A 21,811-nucleotide genomic window follows, 5' to 3' on the forward strand; every position below is an offset into this window, starting at 1 on the left:
CGGAGGTCGACGGGAGAGGTTTTGGTCGCTCGGGGCGCAAAAAGGAGTGCAACACGAGGACTTCCCAGGGGGTCACCCATCCTAGTACTACTCTCGCCCAAGCACGCTTGACTTCGGAGTTCTGATGGGATCCGGTGCTTTAGTGCTGGTGTGATCGCACTCGCTCTGTTTGCGTCGTCCCTCGCCTTTGTGCACGTAGCGGACGGAGTATGGAGCCTCTAAACCTGTCGAACGATCTCGGAGTCGCCATTGTCGGATCTCGGGATCGCCATTACCGGACACGGCAAGCGCGCGCCGAAACCATCGGGACTTTGTCGAACGAACTCGGAATCGCTATTGCGACCCCATTCCGGAAACCTCTCTCCGAGCCCCACGAGACTGACTGCGTAGCGGTCACGGCAAATTCCGAGGCCCAAAACCATCGCCTCGGAGGTCGACGGGAGAGGTTTTGGTCGCTCGGGGCGCAAAAAGGAGTGCAACACGAGGACTTCCCAGGGGGTCACCCATCCTAGTACTACTCTCGCCCAAGCACGCTTGACTTCGGAGTTCTGATGGGATCCGGTGCTTTAGTGCTGGTGTGATCGCACTCGCTATGTTTGCGTCGTCCCTCGCCTTTGTGCACGTAGCGGACGGAGTATGGAGCCTCTAAACCTGTCGAACGATCTCGGAGTCGCCATTGTCGGATCTCGGAATCGCCATTACCGGACACGGCAAGCGCGCGCCGAAACCATCGGGACTTTGTCGAACGAACTCGGAATCGCTATTGCGACCCCATTCCGGAAACCTCTCTCCGAGCCCCACGAGACTGACTGCGTAGCGGTCACGGCAAATTCCGAGGCCCAAAACCATCGCCTCGGAGGTCGACGGGAGAGGTTTTGGTCGCTCGGGGCGCAAAAAGGAGTGCAACACGAGGACTTCCCAGGGGGTCACCCATCCTAGTACTACTCTCGCCCAAGCACGCTTGACTTCGGAGTTCTGATGGGATCCGGTGCTTTAGTGCTGGTGTGATCGCACTCGCTCTGTTTGCGTCGTCCCTCGCCTTTGTGCACGTAGCGGACGGAGTATGGAGCCTCTAAACCTGTCGAACGATCTCGGAGTCGCCATTGTCGGATCTCGGGATCGCCATTACCGGACACGGCAAGCGCGCGCCGAAACCATCGGGACTTTGTCGAACGAACTCGGAATCGCTATTGCGACCCCATTCCGGAAACCTCTCTCCGAGCCCCACGAGACTGACTGCGTAGCGGTCACGGCAAATTCCGAGGCCCAAAACCATCGCCTCGGAGGTCGACGGGAGAGGTTTTGGTCGCTCGGGGCGCAAAAAGGAGTGCAACACGAGGACTTCCCAGGGGGTCACCCATCCTAGTACTACTCTCGCCCAAGCACGCTTGACTTCGGAGTTCTGATGGGATCCGGTGCTTTAGTGCTGGTGTGATCGCACTCGCTATGTTTGCGTCGTCCCTCGCCTTTGTGCACGTAGCGGACGGAGTATGGAGCCTCTAAACCTGTCGAACGATCTCGGAGTCGCCATTGTCGGATCTCGGAATCGCCATTACCGGACACGGCAAGCGCGCGCCGAAACCATCGGGACTTTGTCGAACGAACTCGGAATCGCTATTGCGACCCCATTCCGGAAACCTCTCTCCGAGCCCCACGAGACTGACTGCGTAGTGGTCACGGCAAATTCCGAGGCCCAAAACCATCGCCTCGGAGGTCGACGGGAGAGGTTTTGGTCGCTCGGGGCGCAAAAAGGAGTGCAACACGAGGACTTCCCAGGGGGTCACCCATCCTAGTACTACTCTCGCCCAAGCACGCTTGACTTCGGAGTTCTGATGGGATCCGGTGCTTTAGTGCTGGTGTGATCGCACTCGCTCTGTTTGCGTCGTCCCTCGCCTTTGTGCACGTAGCGGACGGAGTATGGAGCCTCTAAACCTGTCGAACGATCTCGGAGTCGCCATTGTCGGATCTCGGGATCGCCATTACCGGACACGGCAAGCGCGCGCCGAAACCATCGGGACTTTGTCGAACGAACTCGGAATCGCTATTGCGACCCCATTCCGGAAACCTCTCTCCGAGCCCCACGAGACTGACTGCGTAGCGGTCACGGCAAATTCCGAGGCCCAAAACCATCGCCTCGGAGGTCGACGGGAGAGGTTTTGGTCGCTCGGGGCGCAAAAAGGAGTGCAACACGAGGACTTCCCAGGGGGTCACCCATCCTAGTACTACTCTCGCCCAAGCACGCTTGACTTCGGAGTTCTGATGGGATCCGGTGCTTTAGTGCTGGTGTGATCGCACTCGCTATGTTTGCGTCGTCCCTCGCCTTTGTGCACGTAGCGGACGGAGTATGGAGCCTCTAAACCTGTCGAACGATCTCGGAGTCGCCATTGTCGGATCTCGGAATCGCCATTACCGGACACGGCAAGCGCGCGCCGAAACCATCGGGACTTTGTCGAACGAACTCGGAATCGCTATTGCGACCCCATTCCGGAAACCTCTCTCCGAGCCCCACGAGACTGACTGCGTAGCGGTCACGGCAAATTCCGAGGCCCAAAACCATCGCCTCGGAGGTCGACGGGAGAGGTTTTGGTCGCTCGGGGCGCAAAAAGGAGTGCAACACGAGGACTTCCCAGGGGGTCACCCATCCTAGTACTACTCTCGCCCAAGCACGCTTGACTTCGGAGTTCTGATGGGATCCGGTGCTTTAGTGCTGGTGTGATCGCACTCGCTCTGTTTGCGTCGTCCCTCGCCTTTGTGCACGTAGCGGACGGAGTATGGAGCCTCTAAACCTGTCGAACGATCTCGGAGTCGCCATTGTCGGATCTCGGGATCGCCATTACCGGACACGGCAAGCGCGCGCCGAAACCATCGGGACTTTGTCGAACGAACTCGGAATCGCTATTGCGACCCCATTCCGGAAACCTCTCTCCGAGCCCCACGAGACTGACTGCGTAGCGGTCACGGCAAATTCCGAGGCCCAAAACCATCGCCTCGGAGGTCGACGGGAGAGGTTTTGGTCGCTCGGGGCGCAAAAAGGAGTGCAACACGAGGACTTCCCAGGGGGTCACCCATCCTAGTACTACTCTCGCCCAAGCACGCTTGACTTCGGAGTTCTGATGGGATCCGGTGCTTTAGTGCTGGTGTGATCGCACTCGCTATGTTTGCGTCGTCCCTCGCCTTTGTGCACGTAGCGGACGGAGTATGGAGCCTCTAAACCTGTCGAACGATCTCGGAGTCGCCATTGTCGGATCTCGGAATCGCCATTACCGGACACGGCAAGCGCGCGCCGAAACCATCGGGACTTTGTCGAACGAACTCGGAATCGCTATTGCGACCCCATTCCGGAAACCTCTCTCCGAGCCCCACGAGACTGACTGCGTAGCGGTCACGGCAAATTCCGAGGCCCAAAACCATCGCCTCGGAGGTCGACGGGAGAGGTTTTGGTCGCTCGGGGCGCAAAAAGGAGTGCAACACGAGGACTTCCCAGGGGGTCACCCATCCTAGTACTACTCTCGCCCAAGCACGCTTGACTTCGGAGTTCTGATGGGATCCGGTGCTTTAGTGCTGGTGTGATCGCACTCGCTCTGTTTGCGTCGTCCCTCGCCTTTGTGCACGTAGCGGACGGAGTATGGAGCCTCTAAACCTGTCGAACGATCTCGGAGTCGCCATTGTCGGATCTCGGGATCGCCATTACCGGACACGGCAAGCGCGCGCCGAAACCATCGGGACTTTGTCGAACGAACTCGGAATCGCTATTGCGACCCCATTCCGGAAACCTCTCTCCGAGCCCCACGAGACTGACTGCGTAGCGGTCACGGCAAATTCCGAGGCCCAAAACCATCGCCTCGGAGGTCGACGGGAGAGGTTTTGGTCGCTCGGGGCGCAAAAAGGAGTGCAACACGAGGACTTCCCAGGGGGTCACCCATCCTAGTACTACTCTCGCCCAAGCACGCTTGACTTCGGAGTTCTGATGGGATCCGGTGCTTTAGTGCTGGTGTGATCGCACTCGCTATGTTTGCGTCGTCCCTCGCCTTTGTGCACGTAGCGGACGGAGTATGGAGCCTCTAAACCTGTCGAACGATCTCGGAGTCGCCATTGTCGGATCTCGGAATCGCCATTACCGGACACGGCAAGCGCGCGCCGAAACCATCGGGACTTTGTCGAACGAACTCGGAATCGCTATTGCGACCCCATTCCGGAAACCTCTCTCCGAGCCCCACGAGACTGACTGCGTAGCGGTCACGGCAAATTCCGAGGCCCAAAACCATCGCCTCGGAGGTCGACGGGAGAGGTTTTTGTCGCTCGGGGCGCAAAAAGGAGTGCAACACGAGGACTTCCCAGGGTGTCACCCATCCTAGTACTACTCTCGCCCAAGCACGCTTGACTTCGGAGTTCTGATGGGATCCGGTGCTTTAGTGCTGGTGTGATCGCACTCGCTCTGTTTGCGTCGTCCCTCGCCTTTGTGCACGTAGCGGACGGAGTATGGAGCCTCTAAACCTGTCGAACGATCTCGGAGTCGCCATTGTCGGATCTCGGAATCGCCATTACCGGACACGGCAAGCGCGCGCCGAAACCATCGGGACTTTGTCGAACGAACTCGGAATCGCTATTGCGACCCCATTCCGGAAACCTCTCTCCGAGCCCCACGAGACTGACTGCGTAGCGGTCACGGCAAATTCCGAGGCCCAAAACCATCGCCTCGGAGGTCGACGGGAGAGGTTTTGGTCGCTCGGGGCGCAAAAAGGAGTGCAACACGAGGACTTCCCAGGGGGTCACCCATCCTAGTACTACTCTCGCCCAAGCACGCTTGACTTCGGAGTTCTGATGGGATCCGGTGCTTTAGTGCTGGTGTGATCGCACTCGCTATGTTTGCGTCGTCCCTCGCCTTTGTGCACGTAGCGGACGGAGTATGGAGCCTCTAAACCTGTCGAACGATCTCGGAGTCGCCATTGTCGGATCTCGGAATCGCCATTACCGGACACGGCAAGCGCGCGCCGAAACCATCGGGACTTTGTCGAACGAACTCGGAATCGCTATTGCGACCCCATTCCGGAAACCTCTCTCCGAGCCCCACGAGACTGACTGCGTAGCGGTCACGGCAAATTCCGAGGCCCAAAACCATCGCCTCGGAGGTCGACGGGAGAGGTTTTGGTCGCTCGGGGCGCAAAAAGGAGTGCAACACGAGGACTTCCCAGGGGGTCACCCATCCTAGTACTACTCTCGCCCAAGCACGCTTGACTTCGGAGTTCTGATGGGATCCGGTGCTTTAGTGCTGGTGTGATCGCACTCGCTCTGTTTGCGTCGTCCCTCGCCTTTGTGCACGTAGCGGACGGAGTATGGAGCCTCTAAACCTGTCGAACGATCTCGGAGTCGCCATTGTCGGATCTCGGAATCGCCATTACCGGACACGGCAAGCGCGCGCCGAAACCATCGGGACTTTGTCGAACGAACTCGGAATCGCTATTGCGACCCCATTCCGGAAACCTCTCTCCGAGCCCCACGAGACTGACTGCGTAGCGGTCACGGCAAATTCCGAGGCCCAAAACCATCGCCTCGGAGGTCGACGGGAGAGGTTTTGGTCGCTCGGGGCGCAAAAAGGAGTGCAACACGAGGACTTCCCAGGGGGTCACCCATCCTAGTACTACTCTCGCCCAAGCACGCTTGACTTCGGAGTTCTGATGGGATCCGGTGCTTTAGTGCTGGTGTGATCGCACTCGCTCTGTTTGCGTCGTCCCTCGCCTTTGTGCACGTAGCGGACGGAGTATGGAGCCTCTAAACCTGTCGAACGATCTCGGAGTCGCCATTGTCGGATCTCGGAATCGCCATTACCGGACACGGCAAGCGCGCGCCGAAACCATCGGGACTTTGTCGAACGAACTCGGAATCGCTATTGCGACCCCATTCCGGAAACCTCTCTCCGAGCCCCACGAGACTGACTGCGTAGCGGTCACGGCAAATTCCGAGGCCCAAAACCATCGCCTCGGAGGTCGACGGGAGAGGTTTTGGTCGCTCGGGGCGCAAAAAGGAGTGCAACACGAGGACTTCCCAGGGGGTCACCCATCCTAGTACTACTCTCGCCCAAGCACGCTTGACTTCGGAGTTCTGATGGGATCCGGTGCTTTAGTGCTGGTGTGATCGCACTCGCTCTGTTTGCGTCGTCCCTCGCCTTTGTGCACGTAGCGGACGGAGTATGGAGCCTCTAAACCTGTCGAACGATCTCGGAGTCGCCATTGTCGGATCTCGGGATCGCCATTACCGGACACGGCAAGCGCGCGCCGAAACCATAGGGACTTTGTCGAACGAACTCGGAATCGCTATTGCGACCCCATTCCGGAAACCTCTCTCCGAGCCCCACGAGACTGACTGCGTAGCGGTCACGGCAAATTCCGAGGCCCAAAACCATCGCCTCGGAGGTCGACGGGAGAGGTTTTGGTCGCTCGGGGCGCAAAAAGGAGTGCAACACGAGGACTTCCCAGGGGGTCACCCATCCTAGTACTACTCTCGCCCAAGCACGCTTGACTTCGGAGTTCTGATGGGATCCGGTGCTTTAGTGCTGGTGTGATCGCACTCGCTATGTTTGCGTCGTCCCTCGCCTTTGTGCACGTAGCGGACGGAGTATGGAGCCTCTAAACCTGTCGAACGATCTCGGAGTCGCCATTGTCGGATCTCGGAATCGCCATTACCGGACACGGCAAGCGCGCGCCGAAACCATCGGGACTTTGTCGAACGAACTCGGAATCGCTATTGCGACCCCATTCCGGAAACCTCTCTCCGAGCCCCACGAGACTGACTGCGTAGCGGTCACGGCAAATTCCGAGGCCCAAAACCATCGCCTCGGAGGTCGACGGGAGAGGTTTTGGTCGCTCGGGGCGCAAAAAGGAGTGCAACACGAGGACTTCCCAGGGGGTCACCCATCCTAGTACTACTCTCGCCCAAGCACGCTTGACTTCGGAGTTCTGATGGGATCCGGTGCTTTAGTGCTGGTGTGATCGCACTCGCTATGTTTGCGTCGTCCCTCGCCTTTGTGCACGTAGCGGACGGAGTATGGAGCCTCTAAACCTGTCGAACGATCTCGGAGTCGCCATTGTCGGATCTCGGAATCGCCATTACCGGACACGGCAAGCGCGCGCCGAAACCATCGGGACTTTGTCGAACGAACTCGGAATCGCTATTGCGACCCCATTCCGGAAACCTCTCTCCGAGCCCCACGAGACTGACTGCGTAGCGGTCACGGCAAATTCCGAGGCCCAAAACCATCGCCTCGGAGGTCGACGGGAGAGGTTTTGGTCGCTCGGGGCGCAAAAAGGAGTGCAACACGAGGACTTCCCAGGGGGTCACCCATCCTAGTACTACTCTCGCCCAAGCACGCTTGACTTCGGAGTTCTGATGGGATCCGGTGCTTTAGTGCTGGTGTGATCGCACTCGCTATGTTTGCGTCGTCCCTCGCCTTTGTGCACGTAGCGGACGGAGTATGGAGCCTCTAAACCTGTCGAACGATCTCGGAGTCGCCATTGTCGGATCTCGGAATCGCCATTACCGGACACGGCAAGCGCGCGCCGAAACCATCGGGACTTTGTCGAACGAACTCGGAATCGCTATTGCGACCCCATTCCGGAAACCTCTCTCCGAGCCCCACGAGACTGACTGCGTAGCGGTCACGGCAAATTCCGAGGCCCAAAACCATCGCCTCGGAGGTCGACGGGAGAGGTTTTGGTCGCTCGGGGCGCAAAAAGGAGTGCAACACGAGGACTTCCCAGGGGGTCACCCATCCTAGTACTACTCTCGCCCAAGCACGCTTGACTTCGGAGTTCTGATGGGATCCGGTGCTTTAGTGCTGGTGTGATCGCACTCGCTCTGTTTGCGTCGTCCCTCGCCTTTGTGCACGTAGCGGACGGAGTATGGAGCCTCTAAACCTGTCGAACGATCTCGGAGTCGCCATTGTCGGATCTCGGAATCGCCATTACCGGACACGGCAAGCGCGCGCCGAAACCATCGGGACTTTGTCGAACGAACTCGGAATCGCTATTGCGACCCCATTCCGGAAACCTCTCTCCGAGCCCCACGAGACTGACTGCGTAGCGGTCACGGCAAATTCCGAGGCCCAAAACCATCGCCTCGGAGGTCGACGGGAGAGGTTTTGGTCGCTCGGGGCGCAAAAAGGAGTGCAACACGAGGACTTCCCAAGGGGTCACCCATCCTAGTACTACTCTCGCCCAAGCACGCTTGACTTCGGAGTTCTGATGGGATCCGGTGCTTTAGTGCTGGTGTGATCGCACTCGCTCTGTTTGCGTCGTCCCTCGCCTTTGTGCACGTAGCGGACGGAGTATGGAGCCTCTAAACCTGTCGAACGATCTCGGAGTCGCCATTGTCGGATCTCGGAATCGCCATTACCGGACACGGCAAGCGCGCGCCGAAACCATCGGGACTTTGTCGAACGAACTCGGAATCGCTATTGCGACCCCATTCCGGAAACCTCTCTCCGAGCCCCACGAGACTAACTGCGTAGCGGTCACGGCAAATTCCGAGGCCCAAAACCATCGCCTCGGAGGTCGACGGGAGAGGTTTTGGTCGCTCGGGGCGCAAAAAGGAGTGCAACACGAGGACTTCCCAGGGGGTCACCCATCCTAGTACTACTCTCGCCCAAGCACGCTTGACTTCGGAGTTCTGATGGGATCCGGTGCTTTAGTGCTGGTGTGATCGCACTCGCTCTGTTTGCGTCGTCCCTCGCCTTTGTGCACGTAGCGGACAGAGTATGGAGCCTCTAAACCTGTCGAACGATCTCGGAGTCGCCATTGTCGGATCTCGGAATCGCCATTACCGGACACGGCAAGCGCGCGCCGAAACCATCGGGACTTTGTCGAACGAACTCGGAATCGCTATTGCGACCCCATTCCGGAAACCTCTCTCCGAGCCCCACGAGACTGACTGCGTAGTGGTCACGGCAAATTCCGAGGCCCAAAACCATCGCCTCGGAGGTCGACGGGAGAGGTTTTGGTCGCTCGGGGCGCAAAAAGGAGTGCAACACGAGGACTTCCCAGGGGGTCACCCATCCTAGTACTACTCTCGCCCAAGCACGCTTGACTTCGGAGTTCTGATGGGATCCGGTGCTTTAGTGCTGGTGTGATCGCACTCGCTCTGTTTGCGTCGTCCCTCGCCTTTGTGCACGTAGCGGACGGAGTATGGAGCCTCTAAACCTGTCGAACGATCTCGGAGTCGCCATTGTCGGATCTCGGAATCGCCATTACCGGACACGGCAAGCGCGCGCCGAAACCATCGGGACTTTGTCGAACGAACTCGGAATCGCTATTGCGACCCCATTCCGGAAACCTCTCTCCGAGCCCCACGAGACTGACTGCGTAGCGGTCACGGCAAATTCCGAGGCCCAAAACCATCGCCTCGGAGGTCGACGGGAGAGGTTTTGGTCGCTCGGGGCGCAAAAAGGAGTGCAACACGAGGACTTCCCAGGGGGTCACCCATCCTAGTACTACTCTCGCCCAAGCACGCTTGACTTCGGAGTTCTGATGGGATCCAGTGCTTTAGTGCTGGTGTGATCGCACTCGCTCTGTTTGCGTCGTCCCTCGCCTTTGTGCACGTAGCGGACGGAGTATGGAGCCTCTAAACCTGTCGAACGATCTCGGAGTCGCCATTGTCGGATCTCGGAATCGCCATTACCGGACACGGCAAGCGCGCGCCGAAACCATCGGGACTTTGTCGAACGAACTCGGAATCGCTATTGCGACCCCATTCCGGAAACCTCTCTCCGAGCCCCACGAGACTGACTGCGTAGCGGTCACGGCAAATTCCGAGGCCCAAAACCATCGCCTCGGAGGTCGACGGGAGAGGTTTTGGTCGCTCGGGGCGCAAAAAGGAGTGCAACACGAGGACTTCCCAGGGGGTCACCCATCCTAGTACTACTCTCGCCCAAGCACGCTTGACTTCGGAGTTCTGATGGGATCCGGTGCTTTAGTGCTGGTGTGATCGCACTCGCTATGTTTGCGTCGTCCCTCGCCTTTGTGCACGTAGCGGACGGAGTATGGAGCCTCTAAACCTGTCGAACGATCTCGGAGTCGCCATTGTCGGATCTCGGAATCGCCATTACCGGACACGGCAAGCGCGCGCCGAAACCATCGGGACTTTGTCGAACGAACTCGGAATCGCTATTGCGACCCCATTCCGGAAACCTCTCTCCGAGCCCCACGAGACTGACTGCGTAGCGGTCACGGCAAATTCCGAGGCCCAAAACCATCGCCTCGGAGGTCGACGGGAGAGGTTTTGGTCGCTCGGGGCGCAAAAAGGAGTGCAACACGAGGACTTCCCAGGGGGTCACCCATCCTAGTACTACTCTCGCCCAAGCACGCTTGACTTCGGAGTTCTGATGGGATCCGGTGCTTTAGTGCTGGTGTGATCGCACTCGCTATGTTTGCGTCGTCCCTCGCCTTTGTGCACGTAGCGGACGGAGTATGGAGCCTCTAAACCTGTCGAACGATCTCGGAGTCGCCATTGTCGGATCTCGGAATCGCCATTACCGGACACGGCAAGCGCGCGCCGAAACCATCGGGACTTTGTCGAACGAACTCGGAATCGCTATTGCGACCCCATTCCGGAAACCTCTCTCCGAGCCCCACGAGACTGACTGCGTAGCGGTCACGGCAAATTCCGAGGCCCAAAACCATCGCCTCGGAGGTCGACGGGAGAGGTTTTGGTCGCTCGGGGCGCAAAAAGGAGTGCAACACGAGGACTTCCCAGGGGGTCACCCATCCTAGTACTACTCTCGCCCAAGCACGCTTGACTTCGGAGTTCTGATGGGATCCGGTGCTTTAGTGCTGGTGTGATCGCACTCGCTATGTTTGCGTCGTCCCTCGCCTTTGTGCACGTAGCGGACGGAGTATGGAGCCTCTAAACCTGTCGAACGATCTCGGAGTCGCCATTGTCGGATCTCGGAATCGCCATTACCGGACACGGCAAGCGCGCGCCGAAACCATCGGGACTTTGTCGAACGAACTCGGAATCGCTATTGCGACCCCATTCCGGAAACCTCTCTCCGAGCCCCACGAGACTGACTGCGTAGCGGTCACGGCAAATTCCGAGGCCCAAAATCATCGCCTCGGAGGTCGACGGGAGAGGTTTTGGTCGCTCGGGGCGCAAAAAGGAGTGCAACACGAGGACTTCCCAGGGGGTCACCCATCCTAGTACTACTCTCGCCCAAGCACGCTTGACTTCGGAGTTCTGATGGGATCCGGTGCTTTAGTGCTGGTGTGATCGCACTCGCTATGTTTGCGTCGTCCCTCGCCTTTGTGCACGTAGCGGACGGAGTATGGAGCCTCTAAACCTGTCGAACGATCTCGGAGTCGCCATTGTCGGATCTCGGAATCGCCATTACCGGACACGGCAAGCGCGCGCCGAAACCATCGGGACTTTGTCGAACGAACTCGGAATCGCTATTGCGACCCCATTCCGGAAACCTCTCTCCGAGCCCCACGAGACTGACTGCGTAGCGGTCACGGCAAATTCCGAGGCCCAAAACCATCGCCTCGGAGGTCGACGGGAGAGGTTTTGGTCGCTCGGGGCGCAAAAAGGAGTGCAACACGAGGACTTCCCAGGGGGTCACCCATCCTAGTACTACTCTCGCCCAAGCACGCTTGACTTCGGAGTTCTGATGGGATCCGGTGCTTTAGTGCTGGTGTGATCGCACTCGCTATGTTTGCGTCGTCCCTCGCCTTTGTGCACGTAGCGGACGGAGTATGGAGCCTCTAAACCTGTCGAACGATCTCGGAGTCGCCATTGTCGGATCTCGGAATCGCCATTACCGGACACGGCAAGCGCGCGCCGAAACCATCGGGACTTTGTCGAACGAACTCGGAATCGCTATTGCGACCCCATTCCGGAAACCTCTCTCCGAGCCCCACGAGACTGACTGCGTAGCGGTCACGGCAAATTCCGAGGCCCAAAACCATCGCCTCGGAGGTCGACGGGAGAGGTTTTGGTCGCTCGGGGCGCAAAAAGGAGTGCAACACGAGGACTTCCCAGGGGGTCACCCATCCTAGTACTACTCTCGCCCAAGCACGCTTGACTTCGGAGTTCTGATGGGATCCGGTGCTTTAGTGCTGGTGTGATCGCACTCGCTATGTTTGCGTCGTCCCTCGCCTTTGTGCACGTAGCGGACGGAGTATGGAGCCTCTAAACCTGTCGAACGATCTCGGAGTCGCCATTGTCGGATCTCGGAATCGCCATTACCGGACACGGCAAGCGCGCGCCGAAACCATCGGGACTTTGTCGAACGAACTCGGAATCGCTATTGCGACCCCATTCCGGAAACCTCTCTCCGAGCCCCACGAGACTGACTGCGTAGCGGTCACGGCAAATTCCGAGGCCCAAAACCATCGCCTCGGAGGTCGACGGGAGAGGTTTTGGTCGCTCGGGGCGCAAAAAGGAGTGCAACACGAGGACTTCCCAGGGGGTCACCCATCCTAGTACTACTCTCGCCCAAGCACGCTTGACTTCGGAGTTCTGATGGGATCCGGTGCTTTAGTGCTGGTGTGATCGCACTCGCTATGTTTGCGTCGTCCCTCGCCTTTGTGCACGTAGCGGACGGAGTATGGAGCCTCTAAACCTGTCGAACGATCTCGGAGTCGCCATTGTCGGATCTCGGAATCGCCATTACCGGACACGGCAAGCGCGCGCCGAAACCATCGGGACTTTGTCGAACGAACTCGGAATCGCTATTGCGACCCCATTCCGGAAACCTCTCTCCGAGCCCCACGAGACTGACTGCGTAGCGGTCACGGCAAATTCCGAGGCCCAAAACCATCGCCTCGGAGGTCGACGGGAGAGGTTTTGGTCGCTCGGGGCGCAAAAAGGAGTGCAACACGAGGACTTCCCAGGGGGTCACCCATCCTAGTACTACTCTCGCCCAAGCACGCTTGACTTCGGAGTTCTGATGGGATCCGGTGCTTTAGTGCTGGTGTGATCGCACTCGCTCTGTTTGCGTCGTCCCTCGCCTTTGTGCATGTAGCGGACGGAGTATGGAGCCTCTAAACCTGTCGAACGATCTCGGAGTCGCCATTGTCGGATCTCGGAATCGCCATTACCGGACACGGCAAGCGCGCGCCGAAACCATCGGGACTTTGTCGAACGAACTCGGAATCGCTATTGCGACCCCATTCCGGAAACCTCTCTCCGAGCCCCACGAGACTGACTGCGTAGCGGTCACGGCAAATTCCGAGGCCCAAAACCATCGCCTCGGAGGTCGACGGGAGAGGTTTTGGTCGCTCGGGGCGCAAAAAGGAGTGCAACACGAGGACTTCCCAGGGGGTCACCCATCCTAGTACTACTCTCGCCCAAGCACGCTTGACTTCGGAGTTCTGATGGGATCCGGTGCTTTAGTGCTGGTGTGATCGCACTCGCTATGTTTGCGTCGTCCCTCGCCTTTGTGCACGTAGCGGACGGAGTATGGAGCCTCTAAACCTGTCGAACGATCTCGGAGTCGCCATTGTCGGATCTCGGAATCGCCATTACCGGACACGGCAAGCGCGCGCCGAAACCATCGGGACTTTGTCGAACGAACTCGGAATCGCTATTGCGACCCCATTCCGGAAACCTCTCTCCGAGCCCCACGAGACTGACTGCGTAGCGGTCACGGCAAATTCCGAGGCCCAAAACCATCGCCTCGGAGGTCGACGGGAGAGGTTTTGGTCGCTCGGGGCGCAAAAAGGAGTGCAACACGAGGACTTCCCAGGGGGTCACCCATCCTAGTACTACTCTCGCCCAAGCACGCTTGACTTCGGAGTTCTGATGGGATCCGGTGCTTTAGTGCTGGTGTGATCGCACTCGCTCTGTTTGCGTCGTCCCTCGCCTTTGTGCACGTAGCGGACGGAGTATGGAGCCTCTAAACCTGTCGAACGATCTCGGAGTCGCCATTGTCGGATCTCGGAATCGCCATTACCGGACACGGCAAGCGCGCGCCGAAACCATCGGGACTTTGTCGAACGAACTCGGAATCGCTATTGCGACCCCATTCCGGAAACCTCTCTCCGAGCCCCACGAGACTGACTGCGTAGCGGTCACGGCAAATTCCGAGGCCCAAAACCATCGCCTCGGAGGTCGACGGGAGAGGTTTTGGTCGCTCGGGGCGCAAAAAGGAGTGCAACACGAGGACTTCCCAGGGGGTCACCCATCCTAGTACTACTCTCGCCCAAGCACGCTTGACTTCGGAGTTCTGATGGGATCCGGTGCTTTAGTGCTGGTGTGATCGCACTCGCTATGTTTGCGTCGTCCCTCGCCTTTGTGCACGTAGCGGACGGAGTATGGAGCCTCTAAACCTGTCGAACGATCTCGGAGTCGCCATTGTCGGATCTCGGAATCGCCATTACCGGACACGGCAAGCGCGCGCCGAAACCATCGGGACTTTGTCGAACGAACTCGGAATCGCTATTGCGACCCCATTCCGGAAACCTCTCTCCGAGCCCCACGAGACTGACTGCGTAGCGGTCACGGCAAATTCCGAGGCCCAAAACCATCGCCTCGGAGGTCGACGGGAGAGGTTTTGGTCGCTCGGGGCGCAAAAAGGAGTGCAACACGAGGACTTCCCAGGGGGTCACCCATCCTAGTACTACTCTCGCCCAAGCACGCTTGACTTCGGAGTTCTGATGGGATCCGGTGCTTTAGTGCTGGTGTGATCGCACTCGCTCTGTTTGCGTCGTCCCTCGCCTTTGTGCACGTAGCGGACGGAGTATGGAGCCTCTAAACCTGTCGAACGATCTCGGAGTCGCCATTGTCGGATCTCGGAATCGCCATTACCGGACACGGCAAGCGCGCGCCGAAACCATCGGGACTTTGTCGAACGAACTCGGAATCGCTATTGCGACCCCATTCCGGAAACCTCTCTCCGAGCCCCACGAGACTGACTGCGTAGCGGTCACGGCAAATTCCGAGGCCCAAAACCATCGCCTCGGAGGTCGACGGGAGAGGTTTTGGTCGCTCGGGGCGCAAAAAGGAGTGCAACACGAGGACTTCCCAGGGGGTCACCCATCCTAGTACTACTCTCGCCCAAGCACGCTTGACTTCGGAGTTCTGATGGGATCCGGTGCTTTAGTGCTGGTGTGATCGCACTCGCTATGTTTGCGTCGTCCCTCGCCTTTGTGCACGTAGCGGACGGAGTATGGAGCCTCTAAACCTGTCGAACGATCTCGGAGTCGCCATTGTCGGATCTCGGAATCGCCATTACCGGACACGGCAAGCGCGCGCCGAAACCATCGGGACTTTGTCGAACGAACTCGGAATCGCTATTGCGACCCCATTCCGGAAACCTCTCTCCGAGCCCCACGAGACTGACTGCGTAGCGGTCACGGCAAATTCCGAGGCCCAAAACCATCGCCTCGGAGGTCGACGGGAGAGGTTTTGGTCGCTCGGGGCGCAAAAAGGAGTGCAACACGAGGACTTCCCAGGGGGTCACCCATCCTAGTACTACTCTCGCCCAAGCACGCTTGACTTCGGAGTTCTGATGGGATCCGGTGCTTTAGTGCTGGTGTGATCGCACTCGCTCTGTTTGCGTCGTCCCTCGCCTTTGTGCACGTAGCGGACGGAGTATGGAGCCTCTAAACCTGTCGAACGATCTCGGAGTCGCCATTGTCGGATCTCGGAATCGCCATTACCGGACACGGCAAGCGCGCGCCGAAACCATCGGGACTTTGTCGAACGAACTCGGAATCGCTATTGCGACCCCATTCCGGAAACCTCTCTCCGAGCCCCACGAGACTGACTGCGTAGCGGTCACGGCAAATTCCGAGGCCCAAAACCATCGCCTCGGAGGTCGACGGGAGAGGTTTTGGTCGCTCGGGGCGCAAAAAGGAGTGCAACACGAGGACTTCCCAGGGGGTCACCCATCCTAGTACTACTCTCGCCCAAGCACGCTTGACTTCGGAGTTCTGATGGGATCCGGTGCTTTAGTGCTGGTGTGATCGCACTCGCTATGTTTGCGTCGTCCCTCGCCTTTGTGCACGTAGCGGACGGAGTATGGAGCCTCTAAACCTGTCGAACGATCTCGGAGTCGCCATTGTCGGATCTCGGAATCGCCATTACCGGACACGGCAAGCGCGCGCCGAAACCATCGGGACTTTGTCGAACGAACTCGGAATCGCTATTGCGACCCCATTCCGGAAACCTCTCTCCGAGCCCCACGAGACTGACTGCGTAGCGGTCACGGCAAATTCCGAGGCCCAAAACCATCGCCTCGGAGGTCGACGGGAGAGGCTTTGGTCGCTCGGGGCGCAAAAAGGAGTGCAACACGAGGACTTCCCAGGGGGTCACCCATCCTAGTACTACTCTCGCCCAAGCACGCTTGACTTCGGAGTTCTGATGGGATCCGGTGCTTTAGTGCTGGTGTGATCGCACTCGCTCTGTTTGCGTCGTCCCTCGCCTTTGTGCACGTAGCGGACGGAGTATGGAGCCTCTAAACCTGTCGAACGATCTCGGAGTCGCCATTGTCGGATCTCGGAATCGCCATTACCGGACACGGCAAGCGCGCGCCGAAACCATCGGGACTTTGTCGAACGAACTCGGAATCGCTATTGCGACCCCATTCCGGAAACCTCTCTCCGAGCCCCACGAGACTGACTGCGTAGCGGTCACGGCAAATTCCGAGGCCCAAAACCATCGCCTCGGAGGTCGACGGGAGAGGTTTTGGTCGCTCGGGGCGCAAAAAGGAGTGCAACACGAGGACTTCCCAGGGGGTCACCCATCCTAGTACTACTCTCGCCCAAGCACGCTTGACTTCGGAGTTCTGATGGGATCCGGTGCTTTAGTGCTGGTGTGATCGCACTCGCTATGTTTGCGTCGTCCCTCGCCTTTGTGCACGTAGCGGACGGAGTATGGAGCCTCTAAACCTGTCGAACGATCTCGGAGTCGCCATTGTCGGATCTCGGAATCGCCATTACCGGACACGGCAAGCGCGCGCCGAAACCATCGGGACTTTGTCGAACGAACTCGGAATCGCTATTGCGACCCCATTCCGGAAACCTCTCTCCGAGCCCCACGAGACTGACTGCGTAGCGGTCACGGCAAATTCCGAGGCCCAAAACCATCGCCTCGGAGGTCGACGGGAGAGGTTTTGGTCGCTCGGGGCGCAAAAAGGAGTGCAACACGAGGACTTCCCAGGGGGTCACCCATCCTAGTACTACTCTCGCCCAAGCACGCTTGACTTCGGAGTTCTGATGGGATCCGGTGCTTTAGTGCTGGTGTGATCGCACTCGCTATGTTTGCGTCGTCCCTCGCCTTTGTGCACGTAGCGGACGGAGTATGGAGCCTCTAAACCTGTCGAACGATCTCGGAGTCGCCATTGTCGGATCTCGGAATCGCCATTACCGGACACGGCAAGCGCGCGCCGAAACCATCGGGACTTTGTCGAACGAACTCGGAATCGCTATTGCGACCCCATTCCGGAAACCTCTCTCCGAGCCCCACGAGACTGACTGCGTAGCGGTCACGGCAAATTCCGAGGCCCAAAACCATCGCCTCGGAGGTCGACGGGAGAGGTTTTGGTCGCTCGGGGCGCAAAAAGGAGTGCAACACGAGGACTTCCCAGGGGGTCACCCATCCTAGTACTACTCTCGCCCAAGCACGCTTGACTTCGGAGTTCTGATGGGATCCGGTGCTTTAGTGCTGGTGTGATCGCACTCGCTCTGTTTGCGTCGTCCCTCGCCTTTGTGCACGTAGCGGACGGAGTATGGAGCCTCTAAACCTGTCGAACGATCTCGGAGTCGCCATTGTCGGATCTCGGAATCGCCATTACCGGACACGGCAAGCGCGCGCCGAAACCATCGGGACTTTGTCGAACGAACTCGGAATCGCTATTGCGACCCCATTCCGGAAACCTCTCTCCGAGCCCCACGAGACTGACTGCGTAGCGGTCACGGCAAATTCCGAGGCCCAAAACCATCGCCTCGGAGGTCGACGGGAGAGGTTTTGGTCGCTCGGGGCGCAAAAAGGAGTGCAACACGAGGACTTCCCAGGGGGTCACCCATCCTAGTACTACTCTCGCCCAAGCACGCTTGACTTCGGAGTTCTGATGGGATCCGGTGCTTTAGTGCTGGTGTGATCGCACTCGCTATGTTTGCGTCGTCCCTCGCCTTTGTGCACGTAGCGGACGGAGTATGGAGCCTCTAAACCTGTCGAACGATCTCGGAGTCGCCATTGTCGGATCTCGGAATCGCCATTACCGGACACGGCAAGCGCGCGCCGAAACCATCGGGACTTTGTCGAACGAACTCGGAATCGCTATTGCGACCCCATTCCGGAAACCTCTCTCCGAGCCCCACGAGACTGACTGCGTAGCGGTCACGGCAAATTCCGAGGCCCAAAACCATCGCCTCGGAGGTCGACGGGAGAGGTTTTGGTCGCTCGGGGCGCAAAAAGGAGTGCAACACGAGGACTTCCCAGGGGGTCACCCATCCTAGTACTACTCTCGCCCAAGCACGCTTGACTTCGGAGTTCTGATGGGATCCGGTGCTTTAGTGCTGGTGTGATCGCACTCGCTCTGTTTGCGTCGTCCCTCGCCTTTGTGCACGTAGCGGACGGAGTATGGAGCCTCTAAACCTGTCGAACGATCTCGGAGTCGCCATTGTCGGATCTCGGAATCGCCATTACCGGACACGGCAAGCGCGCGCCGAAACCATCGGGACTTTGTCGAACGAACTCGGAATCGCTATTGCGACCCCATTCCGGAAACCTCTCTCCGAGCCCCACGAGACTGACTGCGTAGCGGTCACGGCAAATTCCGAGGCCCAAAACCATCGCCTCGGAGGTCGACGGGAGAGGTTTTGGTCGCTCGGGGCGCAAAAAGGAGTGCAACACGAGGACTTCCCAGGGGGTCACCCATCCTAGTACTACTCTCGCCCAAGCACGCTTGACTTCGGAGTTCTGATGGGATCCGGTGCTTTAGTGCTGGTGTGATCGCACTCGCTATGTTTGCGTCGTCCCTCGCCTTTGTGCACGTAGCGGACGGAGTATGGAGCCTCTAAACCTGTCGAACGATCTCGGAGTCGCCATTGTCGGATCTCGGAATCGCCATTACCGGACACGGCAAGCGCGCGCCGAAACCATCGGGACTTTGTCGAACGAACTCGGAATCGCTATTGCGACCCCATTCCGGAAACCTCTCTCCGAGCCCCACGAGACTGACTGCGTAGCGGTCACGGCAAATTCCGAGGCCCAAAACCATCGCCTCGGAGGTCGACGGGAGAGGTTTTGGTCGCTCGGGGCGCAAAAAGGAGTGCAACACGAGGACTTCCCAGGGGGTCACCCATCCTAGTACTACTCTCGCCCAAGCACGCTTGACTTCGGAGTTCTGATGGGATCCGGTGCTTTAGTGCTGGTGTGATCGCACTCGCTATGTTTGCGTCGTCCCTCGCCTTTGTGCACGTAGCGGACGGAGTATGGAGCCTCTAAACCTGTCGAACGATCTCGGAGTCGCCATTGTCGGATCTCGGAATCGCCATTACCGGACACGGCAAGCGCGCGCCGAAACCATCGGGACTTTGTCGAACGAACTCGGAATCGCTATTGCGACCCCATTCCGGAAACCTCTCTCCGAGCCCCACGAGACTGACTGCGTAGCGGTCACGGCAAATTCCGAGGCCCAAAACCATCGCCTCGGAGGTCGACGGGAGAGGTTTTGGTCGCTCGGGGCGCAAAAAGGAGTGCAACACGAGGACTTCCCAGGGGGTCACCCATCCTAGTACTACTCTCGCCCAAGCACGCTTGACTTCGGAGTTCTGATGGGATCCGGTGCTTTAGTGCTGGTGTGATCGCACTCGCTCTGTTTGCGTCGTCCCTCGCCTTTGTGCACGTAGCGGACGGAGTATGGAGCCTCTAAACCTGTCGAACGATCTCGGAGTCGCCATTGTCGGATCTCGGAATCGCCATTACCGGACACGGCAAGCGCGCGCCGAAACCATCGGGACTTTGTCGAACGAACTCGGAATCGCTATTGCGACCCCATTCCGGAAACCTCTCTCCGAGCCCCACGAGACTGACTGCGTAGCGGTCACGGCAAATTCCGAGGCCCAAAACCATCGCCTCGGAGGTCGACGGGAGAGGTTTTGGTCGCTCGGGGCGCAAAAAGGAGTGCAACACGAGGACTTCCCAGGGGGTCACCCATCCTAGTACTACTCTCGCCCAAGCACGCTTGACTTCGGAGTTCTGATGGGATCCGGTGCTTTAGTGCTGGTGTGATCGCACTCGCTATGTTTGCGTCGTCCCTCGCCTTTGTGCACGTAGCGGACGGAGTATGGAGCCTCTAAACCTGTCGAACGATCTCGGAGTCGCCATTGTCGGATCTCGGAATCGCCATTACCGGACACGGCAAGCGCGCGCCGAAACCATCGGGACTTTGTCGAACGAACTCGGAATCGCTATTGCGACCCCATTCCGGAAACCTCTCTCCGAGCCCCACGAGACTGACTGCGTAGCGGTCACGGCAAATTCCGAGGCCCAAAACCATCGCCTCGGAGGTCGACGGGAGAGGTTTTGGTCGCTCGGGGCGCAAAAAGGAGTGCAACACGAGGACTTCCCAGGGGGTCACCCATCCTAGTACTACTCTCGCCCAAGCACGCTTGACTTCGGAGTTCTGATGGGATCCGGTGCTTTAGTGCTGGTGTGATCGCACTCGCTATGTTTGCGTCGTCCCTCGCCTTTGTGCACGTAGCGGACGGAGTATGGAGCCTCTAAACCTGTCGAACGATCTCGGAGTCGCCATTGTCGGATCTCGGAATCGCCATTACCGGACACGGCAAGCGCGCGCCGAAACCATCGGGACTTTGTCGAACGAACTCGGAATCGCTATTGCGACCCCATTCCGGAAACCTCTCTCCGAGCCCCACGAGACTGACTGCGTAGCGGTCACGGCAAATTCCGAGGCCCAAAACCATCGCCTCGGAGGTCGACGGGAGAGGTTTTGGTCGCTCGGGGCGCAAAAAGGAGTGCAACACGAGGACTTCCCAGGGGGTCACCCATCCTAGTACTACTCTCGCCCAAGCACGCTTGACTTCGGAGTTCTGATGGGATCCGGTGCTTTAGTGCTGGTGTGATCGCACTCGCTCTGTTTGCGTCGTCCCTCGCCTTTGTGCACGTAGCGGACGGAGTATGGAGCCTCTAAACCTGTCGAACGATCTCGGAGTCGCCATTGTCGGATCTCGGAATCGCCATTACCGGACACGGCAAGCGCGCGCCGAAACCATCGGGACTTTGTCGAACGAACTCGGAATCGCTATTGCGACCCCATTCCGGAAACCTCTCTCCGAGCCCCACGAGACTGACTGCGTAGCGGTCACGGCAAATTCCGAGGCCCAAAACCATCGCCTCGGAGGTCGACGGGAGAGGTTTTGGTCGCTCGGGGCGCAAAAAGGAGTGCAACACGAGGACTTCCCAGGGGGTCACCCATCCTAGTACTACTCTCGCCCAAGCACGCTTGACTTCGGAGTTCTGATGGGATCCGGTGCTTTAGTGCTGGTGTGATCGCACTCGCTCTGTTTGCGTCGTCCCTCGCCTTTGTGCACGTAGCGGACGGAGTATGGAGCCTCTAAACCTGTCGAACGATCTCGGAGTCGCCATTGTCGGATCTCGGAATCGCCATTACCGGACACGGCAAGCGCGCGCCGAAACCATCGGGACTTTGTCGAACGAACTCGGAATCGCTATTGCGACCCCATTCCGGAAACCTCTCTCCGAGCCCCACGAGACTGACTGCGTAGCGGTCACGGCAAATTCCGAGGCCCAAAACCATCGCCTCGGAGGTCGACGGGAGAGGTTTTGGTCGCTCGGG

General features: G+C 58.7%; 51 non-coding genes across 51 annotated transcripts; all 51 read right to left on the bottom strand.

Moving 5' to 3' along the window:
- Positions 1-43: 43 nt before the first annotated feature.
- Positions 44-162, bottom strand: LOC135646719 (5S ribosomal RNA). Its single transcript, XR_010499471.1, has one exon. It is a non-coding gene; the product is annotated as a 5S ribosomal RNA (ribosomal RNA).
- Positions 163-470: 308 nt separating this feature from the next.
- LOC135646720 (5S ribosomal RNA) lies at positions 471-589 on the bottom strand. The gene has a single exon (XR_010499472.1). It is a non-coding gene; the product is annotated as a 5S ribosomal RNA (ribosomal RNA).
- Positions 590-897: 308 nt separating this feature from the next.
- Positions 898-1,016, bottom strand: LOC135646721 (5S ribosomal RNA). Its single transcript, XR_010499473.1, has one exon. It is a non-coding gene; the product is annotated as a 5S ribosomal RNA (ribosomal RNA).
- Positions 1,017-1,324: 308 nt separating this feature from the next.
- LOC135646723 (5S ribosomal RNA) lies at positions 1,325-1,443 on the bottom strand. Its single transcript, XR_010499474.1, has one exon. It is a non-coding gene; the product is annotated as a 5S ribosomal RNA (ribosomal RNA).
- Positions 1,444-1,751: 308 nt separating this feature from the next.
- On the bottom strand, positions 1,752-1,870 carry LOC135646724 (5S ribosomal RNA). The gene has a single exon (XR_010499475.1). It is a non-coding gene; the product is annotated as a 5S ribosomal RNA (ribosomal RNA).
- A 308-nt stretch (positions 1,871-2,178) lies between these two features.
- On the bottom strand, positions 2,179-2,297 carry LOC135646725 (5S ribosomal RNA). The gene has a single exon (XR_010499476.1). It is a non-coding gene; the product is annotated as a 5S ribosomal RNA (ribosomal RNA).
- A 308-nt stretch (positions 2,298-2,605) lies between these two features.
- LOC135646726 (5S ribosomal RNA) lies at positions 2,606-2,724 on the bottom strand. The gene has a single exon (XR_010499477.1). It is a non-coding gene; the product is annotated as a 5S ribosomal RNA (ribosomal RNA).
- A 308-nt stretch (positions 2,725-3,032) lies between these two features.
- On the bottom strand, positions 3,033-3,151 carry LOC135646728 (5S ribosomal RNA). The gene has a single exon (XR_010499479.1). It is a non-coding gene; the product is annotated as a 5S ribosomal RNA (ribosomal RNA).
- Positions 3,152-3,459: 308 nt separating this feature from the next.
- LOC135646729 (5S ribosomal RNA) lies at positions 3,460-3,578 on the bottom strand. The gene has a single exon (XR_010499480.1). It is a non-coding gene; the product is annotated as a 5S ribosomal RNA (ribosomal RNA).
- A 308-nt stretch (positions 3,579-3,886) lies between these two features.
- Positions 3,887-4,005, bottom strand: LOC135646730 (5S ribosomal RNA). The gene has a single exon (XR_010499481.1). It is a non-coding gene; the product is annotated as a 5S ribosomal RNA (ribosomal RNA).
- A 308-nt stretch (positions 4,006-4,313) lies between these two features.
- Positions 4,314-4,432, bottom strand: LOC135647482 (5S ribosomal RNA). The gene has a single exon (XR_010500219.1). It is a non-coding gene; the product is annotated as a 5S ribosomal RNA (ribosomal RNA).
- Positions 4,433-4,740: 308 nt separating this feature from the next.
- Positions 4,741-4,859, bottom strand: LOC135646731 (5S ribosomal RNA). Its single transcript, XR_010499482.1, has one exon. It is a non-coding gene; the product is annotated as a 5S ribosomal RNA (ribosomal RNA).
- Positions 4,860-5,167: 308 nt separating this feature from the next.
- On the bottom strand, positions 5,168-5,286 carry LOC135646732 (5S ribosomal RNA). The gene has a single exon (XR_010499483.1). It is a non-coding gene; the product is annotated as a 5S ribosomal RNA (ribosomal RNA).
- A 308-nt stretch (positions 5,287-5,594) lies between these two features.
- LOC135646733 (5S ribosomal RNA) lies at positions 5,595-5,713 on the bottom strand. The gene has a single exon (XR_010499484.1). It is a non-coding gene; the product is annotated as a 5S ribosomal RNA (ribosomal RNA).
- A 308-nt stretch (positions 5,714-6,021) lies between these two features.
- Positions 6,022-6,140, bottom strand: LOC135646734 (5S ribosomal RNA). Its single transcript, XR_010499485.1, has one exon. It is a non-coding gene; the product is annotated as a 5S ribosomal RNA (ribosomal RNA).
- Positions 6,141-6,448: 308 nt separating this feature from the next.
- Positions 6,449-6,567, bottom strand: LOC135646735 (5S ribosomal RNA). Its single transcript, XR_010499486.1, has one exon. It is a non-coding gene; the product is annotated as a 5S ribosomal RNA (ribosomal RNA).
- Positions 6,568-6,875: 308 nt separating this feature from the next.
- On the bottom strand, positions 6,876-6,994 carry LOC135646736 (5S ribosomal RNA). Its single transcript, XR_010499487.1, has one exon. It is a non-coding gene; the product is annotated as a 5S ribosomal RNA (ribosomal RNA).
- Positions 6,995-7,302: 308 nt separating this feature from the next.
- Positions 7,303-7,421, bottom strand: LOC135646737 (5S ribosomal RNA). Its single transcript, XR_010499488.1, has one exon. It is a non-coding gene; the product is annotated as a 5S ribosomal RNA (ribosomal RNA).
- Positions 7,422-7,729: 308 nt separating this feature from the next.
- LOC135646739 (5S ribosomal RNA) lies at positions 7,730-7,848 on the bottom strand. The gene has a single exon (XR_010499490.1). It is a non-coding gene; the product is annotated as a 5S ribosomal RNA (ribosomal RNA).
- A 308-nt stretch (positions 7,849-8,156) lies between these two features.
- On the bottom strand, positions 8,157-8,275 carry LOC135647071 (5S ribosomal RNA). The gene has a single exon (XR_010499815.1). It is a non-coding gene; the product is annotated as a 5S ribosomal RNA (ribosomal RNA).
- Positions 8,276-8,583: 308 nt separating this feature from the next.
- On the bottom strand, positions 8,584-8,702 carry LOC135646740 (5S ribosomal RNA). The gene has a single exon (XR_010499491.1). It is a non-coding gene; the product is annotated as a 5S ribosomal RNA (ribosomal RNA).
- A 308-nt stretch (positions 8,703-9,010) lies between these two features.
- On the bottom strand, positions 9,011-9,129 carry LOC135646741 (5S ribosomal RNA). The gene has a single exon (XR_010499492.1). It is a non-coding gene; the product is annotated as a 5S ribosomal RNA (ribosomal RNA).
- Positions 9,130-9,437: 308 nt separating this feature from the next.
- LOC135647195 (5S ribosomal RNA) lies at positions 9,438-9,556 on the bottom strand. The gene has a single exon (XR_010499936.1). It is a non-coding gene; the product is annotated as a 5S ribosomal RNA (ribosomal RNA).
- Positions 9,557-9,864: 308 nt separating this feature from the next.
- LOC135646742 (5S ribosomal RNA) lies at positions 9,865-9,983 on the bottom strand. The gene has a single exon (XR_010499493.1). It is a non-coding gene; the product is annotated as a 5S ribosomal RNA (ribosomal RNA).
- Positions 9,984-10,291: 308 nt separating this feature from the next.
- Positions 10,292-10,410, bottom strand: LOC135646743 (5S ribosomal RNA). The gene has a single exon (XR_010499494.1). It is a non-coding gene; the product is annotated as a 5S ribosomal RNA (ribosomal RNA).
- Positions 10,411-10,718: 308 nt separating this feature from the next.
- Positions 10,719-10,837, bottom strand: LOC135646744 (5S ribosomal RNA). Its single transcript, XR_010499495.1, has one exon. It is a non-coding gene; the product is annotated as a 5S ribosomal RNA (ribosomal RNA).
- A 308-nt stretch (positions 10,838-11,145) lies between these two features.
- LOC135646745 (5S ribosomal RNA) lies at positions 11,146-11,264 on the bottom strand. Its single transcript, XR_010499496.1, has one exon. It is a non-coding gene; the product is annotated as a 5S ribosomal RNA (ribosomal RNA).
- A 308-nt stretch (positions 11,265-11,572) lies between these two features.
- Positions 11,573-11,691, bottom strand: LOC135646746 (5S ribosomal RNA). Its single transcript, XR_010499497.1, has one exon. It is a non-coding gene; the product is annotated as a 5S ribosomal RNA (ribosomal RNA).
- A 308-nt stretch (positions 11,692-11,999) lies between these two features.
- On the bottom strand, positions 12,000-12,118 carry LOC135646747 (5S ribosomal RNA). The gene has a single exon (XR_010499498.1). It is a non-coding gene; the product is annotated as a 5S ribosomal RNA (ribosomal RNA).
- A 308-nt stretch (positions 12,119-12,426) lies between these two features.
- On the bottom strand, positions 12,427-12,545 carry LOC135646748 (5S ribosomal RNA). Its single transcript, XR_010499499.1, has one exon. It is a non-coding gene; the product is annotated as a 5S ribosomal RNA (ribosomal RNA).
- A 308-nt stretch (positions 12,546-12,853) lies between these two features.
- LOC135646750 (5S ribosomal RNA) lies at positions 12,854-12,972 on the bottom strand. The gene has a single exon (XR_010499501.1). It is a non-coding gene; the product is annotated as a 5S ribosomal RNA (ribosomal RNA).
- A 308-nt stretch (positions 12,973-13,280) lies between these two features.
- Positions 13,281-13,399, bottom strand: LOC135646751 (5S ribosomal RNA). Its single transcript, XR_010499502.1, has one exon. It is a non-coding gene; the product is annotated as a 5S ribosomal RNA (ribosomal RNA).
- A 308-nt stretch (positions 13,400-13,707) lies between these two features.
- On the bottom strand, positions 13,708-13,826 carry LOC135646752 (5S ribosomal RNA). Its single transcript, XR_010499503.1, has one exon. It is a non-coding gene; the product is annotated as a 5S ribosomal RNA (ribosomal RNA).
- Positions 13,827-14,134: 308 nt separating this feature from the next.
- LOC135646753 (5S ribosomal RNA) lies at positions 14,135-14,253 on the bottom strand. The gene has a single exon (XR_010499504.1). It is a non-coding gene; the product is annotated as a 5S ribosomal RNA (ribosomal RNA).
- A 308-nt stretch (positions 14,254-14,561) lies between these two features.
- LOC135646754 (5S ribosomal RNA) lies at positions 14,562-14,680 on the bottom strand. Its single transcript, XR_010499505.1, has one exon. It is a non-coding gene; the product is annotated as a 5S ribosomal RNA (ribosomal RNA).
- Positions 14,681-14,988: 308 nt separating this feature from the next.
- On the bottom strand, positions 14,989-15,107 carry LOC135646755 (5S ribosomal RNA). The gene has a single exon (XR_010499506.1). It is a non-coding gene; the product is annotated as a 5S ribosomal RNA (ribosomal RNA).
- Positions 15,108-15,415: 308 nt separating this feature from the next.
- LOC135646756 (5S ribosomal RNA) lies at positions 15,416-15,534 on the bottom strand. Its single transcript, XR_010499507.1, has one exon. It is a non-coding gene; the product is annotated as a 5S ribosomal RNA (ribosomal RNA).
- Positions 15,535-15,842: 308 nt separating this feature from the next.
- LOC135646757 (5S ribosomal RNA) lies at positions 15,843-15,961 on the bottom strand. Its single transcript, XR_010499508.1, has one exon. It is a non-coding gene; the product is annotated as a 5S ribosomal RNA (ribosomal RNA).
- A 308-nt stretch (positions 15,962-16,269) lies between these two features.
- LOC135646758 (5S ribosomal RNA) lies at positions 16,270-16,388 on the bottom strand. The gene has a single exon (XR_010499510.1). It is a non-coding gene; the product is annotated as a 5S ribosomal RNA (ribosomal RNA).
- A 308-nt stretch (positions 16,389-16,696) lies between these two features.
- On the bottom strand, positions 16,697-16,815 carry LOC135646759 (5S ribosomal RNA). The gene has a single exon (XR_010499511.1). It is a non-coding gene; the product is annotated as a 5S ribosomal RNA (ribosomal RNA).
- A 308-nt stretch (positions 16,816-17,123) lies between these two features.
- On the bottom strand, positions 17,124-17,242 carry LOC135646761 (5S ribosomal RNA). Its single transcript, XR_010499513.1, has one exon. It is a non-coding gene; the product is annotated as a 5S ribosomal RNA (ribosomal RNA).
- Positions 17,243-17,550: 308 nt separating this feature from the next.
- LOC135646762 (5S ribosomal RNA) lies at positions 17,551-17,669 on the bottom strand. The gene has a single exon (XR_010499514.1). It is a non-coding gene; the product is annotated as a 5S ribosomal RNA (ribosomal RNA).
- A 308-nt stretch (positions 17,670-17,977) lies between these two features.
- LOC135646763 (5S ribosomal RNA) lies at positions 17,978-18,096 on the bottom strand. The gene has a single exon (XR_010499516.1). It is a non-coding gene; the product is annotated as a 5S ribosomal RNA (ribosomal RNA).
- Positions 18,097-18,404: 308 nt separating this feature from the next.
- On the bottom strand, positions 18,405-18,523 carry LOC135646764 (5S ribosomal RNA). The gene has a single exon (XR_010499517.1). It is a non-coding gene; the product is annotated as a 5S ribosomal RNA (ribosomal RNA).
- A 308-nt stretch (positions 18,524-18,831) lies between these two features.
- Positions 18,832-18,950, bottom strand: LOC135646765 (5S ribosomal RNA). The gene has a single exon (XR_010499518.1). It is a non-coding gene; the product is annotated as a 5S ribosomal RNA (ribosomal RNA).
- A 308-nt stretch (positions 18,951-19,258) lies between these two features.
- Positions 19,259-19,377, bottom strand: LOC135646766 (5S ribosomal RNA). Its single transcript, XR_010499519.1, has one exon. It is a non-coding gene; the product is annotated as a 5S ribosomal RNA (ribosomal RNA).
- Positions 19,378-19,685: 308 nt separating this feature from the next.
- LOC135646767 (5S ribosomal RNA) lies at positions 19,686-19,804 on the bottom strand. Its single transcript, XR_010499520.1, has one exon. It is a non-coding gene; the product is annotated as a 5S ribosomal RNA (ribosomal RNA).
- A 308-nt stretch (positions 19,805-20,112) lies between these two features.
- Positions 20,113-20,231, bottom strand: LOC135646768 (5S ribosomal RNA). Its single transcript, XR_010499522.1, has one exon. It is a non-coding gene; the product is annotated as a 5S ribosomal RNA (ribosomal RNA).
- A 308-nt stretch (positions 20,232-20,539) lies between these two features.
- On the bottom strand, positions 20,540-20,658 carry LOC135646769 (5S ribosomal RNA). The gene has a single exon (XR_010499523.1). It is a non-coding gene; the product is annotated as a 5S ribosomal RNA (ribosomal RNA).
- A 308-nt stretch (positions 20,659-20,966) lies between these two features.
- LOC135646770 (5S ribosomal RNA) lies at positions 20,967-21,085 on the bottom strand. Its single transcript, XR_010499524.1, has one exon. It is a non-coding gene; the product is annotated as a 5S ribosomal RNA (ribosomal RNA).
- Positions 21,086-21,393: 308 nt separating this feature from the next.
- LOC135646772 (5S ribosomal RNA) lies at positions 21,394-21,512 on the bottom strand. Its single transcript, XR_010499526.1, has one exon. It is a non-coding gene; the product is annotated as a 5S ribosomal RNA (ribosomal RNA).
- Between the last annotated feature and the right edge of the window lie 299 nt (positions 21,513-21,811).

This window comes from Musa acuminata, chromosome BXJ3-8 (genome assembly GCF_036884655.1).
Source record: "Musa acuminata AAA Group cultivar baxijiao chromosome BXJ3-8, Cavendish_Baxijiao_AAA, whole genome shotgun sequence".
NCBI lineage: Eukaryota > Viridiplantae > Streptophyta > Magnoliopsida > Zingiberales > Musaceae > Musa > Musa acuminata.